Raw genomic sequence first — 3,502 nt, forward strand, 5'->3', positions numbered from 1 at the left:
AAAAAACTGAAATAAGTACATTGCATAAGTATTCATACCCTTAACTAAATATTTAGCTGAAGCACCTTAACAGCCTCAAGTCTTTTTTTTTTGTTTGATGCGACAAGCTTTGCTTATCAGCATTTTGCAATTATCTGCCATTCTTCACCTCGCCTCTTCACCTCTCAAGCTCTGTCAGGTTGGATGGGGGCAGATGCACATTTTCAGGTTTCTCCAGAAATATTTGATTGAGTTCAAGCTCAGGCTCTGGCTGGGCCACTCAAGGACATTCACAGAGTTGTCTAGAAGTCACTCTTGCTGTGTGCTTAGGGTCATTGTCCTGTTGGAAGGTGAACCTTCTGCCCAGTCTGAGGGTCTGAATGCTCTGGACTAGGTTTTCATTAAGGATATCTCAATATTTTGCTGCACTGAGCGTTTCTTCTACTCTTACGAGTCCCTCAGTCCCTGCTGCTGAAAAACAGCCCCACAGCATGAGGCTGCTACCAGCACACTTTACTTTTGGGAAACATGATGCTTAGAATTGAGGTTCATCAGACCATTGAATCTTGTTTCTCAGAGTCGGAGGGTCCTTTAGGTGCTTTTTTATAAATTCCAAGTGTGTTTCATGTGTCTTAACTGAAGAGAGGATTGAGTCTTGCCACACCGCCATAAAGCCCAGATCGGTGGAGTGTTGCAGCGATGTTTTTTCTTCTGTAGATTTCTCCTATCTCCACATATGATCATGGAGCTCAACTAGAGTGACCATTATGGTCTTGGTCACCATGCTAACCAAAGCCCTTCTCCATCAATTGCTCAGTTTGGCCAGGAGGTCAGCTCTAGGAAGAGTCCTGGCTGTTTCAAACTTCTTCCATTAAGGGTAACAGAGACTACATGTTTCTGTGACCCTTCAACGAGGCAGAATTTTTTTCTGAACTCTGTCCCAGATGTCTGGCTTGATGCAAACCTGTTTCTGAGCTCTACAGGCAGTTCTTTTGACTTTGGGGCTTGGTTTTTGCTCTGATATGCATTATCAGCTGTTAGACCTTTTATTAAGGCGTGTGTGCCCACAGGTTAACTTCACTCGAAGTGTAGTAATATCTACAAGCAATATGAATGCTCCTGAGCTAAATTTCAACTGTCCCAGATAAGGGTATGAATACTTATGCAATGGAATCATTTTAGTTTTTTATTTTTAATAAATTTGCAAAGATGTTAAAAACCTGTTTTTTTTGCTTGACAATTAAGGTGTATGGAGTGTAGATTGTTGTGATTTAACGAATTTAAAGCAGTTTAACATAAGGCAGCAACAAAACAAAATGTACAAAATGTGAAGGGGTATGAATACATTCGCAAGGCACTGTATATAAGCTGAATATATATAATATATAATATATATAATATAAAAAACGTGAAGACAATACATGCACAGTATGTGGTTTATGTGTGTTTTTCCAAGTCACCAGGTAATAAACAAAGTATCTGAATAATACAGTGCTAACTATAGCATTCATTACACTAGCCTATATAAACTATAAAATATATTTTCTGCCTTATTTTGTGATTACAATTGAAAGTATATGAACAAATGATTAGGAAAAATATTACAGAAGACAAATTACTGGTAGGCCTAATTGTCCAGTAATGTATTTGATTAAAAGTAATAGATAAAATGAATAAATAAATAAAACTTGTCAATTAGACTAAAATAAAGAAAAGTATTTTTACATTTGATATTTCTTTCCCCCTCACTTCTGAAATGATGTCTACGTCCCTGTAGGCAGCGGTTATTTGCACTAAGTATAGCGATAGAGGCTATTTACACTAAGTGCAAATAGCAATGAGATGCTATTTACACTAAGTGAAAATGGCATATTTTCTTAGCAATATGCCATTTAAACTATATGCAAATAGCGATAGATTCTATTTACACTTTGTAAAAAATCAGGATTTTCTGCTATTTAACAGGGCTGCATCTCACGCATTCAACGTGACACTCACGCAACTCACACTGTTCTTTCTTACACTCTCACGCCACACATCCATTTTTTTTCACACAGTCAAAAGCACCCTCAGTTAAACCTGTAATAATAGGATAATGATAAAAACAGATTTAGTAAAGGCTCATGTGTGCATTTGTGGAAAGCGTCAAGATTCTTTACAACGTGTTTTCGTAGCGCTGAGCAATTTAGCCAATCACAGACATATCTGATTTATTGAACACCTGTGATTGGCCATTGCGTTCACTCGCCTCTAAACGCTGTTTTTTTTTTCCCTGCACACTTGCGAATCCTCTCTCTCTAACATGATGTAGCTAAATAAGAGGTTCATTGATTATAAAGGAACTTTGTGAGATCGAGATGAACTGAAGTATGTGATACCTTTTTAGTGATTATAAAGGAAGGTCCTATTTGAACACTTTCTTGGCTAAATATAATCCGTTCAGAATTTGAATAAAAGTTTTGTTTTTCGTGCCGCTAACGGCCATATACCTTAAACAAGCAGCAAAGTTTCGGGAGTGACATAGCCTCCCAAACTGACATCAAACATTGGCATCAAAAACAGGTCAAAAATGCAATTCAAACTGATGTCAAAAACTTCACATCCATTTGACATCCAACAAGGTGGGCTATTTGCACTTAGTATAGATTTGCACCTAGTGGAAATAGCCTCTGGCAACAAGGCGGGCTATTTGCACTCAGTGTAAATAGACACTCCGATATAGGATATAGACATAAAGTAAATCGGCACAACATGAAACATCTTACATCAAATGAAAGTAATGAACATATACAGCATCCTCCAATTGTGTCTGTTTTTCCACATTCATTAGCTTTGCCATTTCTTTACAGTGTTGCTTCCATGAGACTTGTGTTTGCTGGACATAAACTATAGTTTATGAAGAACGTGACCCAGAAAGGCGGTTTCAAAGTTTCAAATGCATGCAAAAAATGTTCATCTGGTCATATTTTTTACTGTCAGCTCAACACTTATTTTTTCAACACGAGTTCTAAGTCATCTGGCGCACATCAGGCAATCTTGCGTTTTTTCACCATAGGCAATTGTGGTCTCATGGAAAGGATTGCAGGAACACCTTGGACTATGATAATGGAACATGCACCAGAATTTGATTTCCCACCATTCCCGGAGGCTTTCCGCAGCGAGAAATGCATAAAGACAAGGTTTAGATAAGAATATAGGTCTAATGTTCTCTTGTAGCCTTCAGGAGAAAGAGAAGGCTACAAAATAGTCCTTCAAAAGCAAAGAAAAAACATATTTACATTTAGCAGACACTTTTAATCAAAGTAACTGTGTATTCAAGCTATGCATTTCATCACTTCATGTATTCTCAGAATGTATTCATGTATTCTAGTGCTAAACTTAAAAAAAATAAATAAATAAATAAACGAACAAATTAATTAATTTAATTAAAATGTAATAAATTGTAAGGACATTTCCATTAACTGTAAAACCAGTTTTGGGGGTAACGCATTACAAACAACGCAAGCTAAGTAATCAGATTCCT

This window comes from Sinocyclocheilus anshuiensis, unplaced genomic scaffold (genome assembly GCF_001515605.1).
Source record: "Sinocyclocheilus anshuiensis isolate Anshui unplaced genomic scaffold, SAMN03320099.WGS_v1.1 scaffold1277, whole genome shotgun sequence".
Taxonomy (NCBI): domain Eukaryota; kingdom Metazoa; phylum Chordata; class Actinopteri; order Cypriniformes; family Cyprinidae; genus Sinocyclocheilus; species Sinocyclocheilus anshuiensis.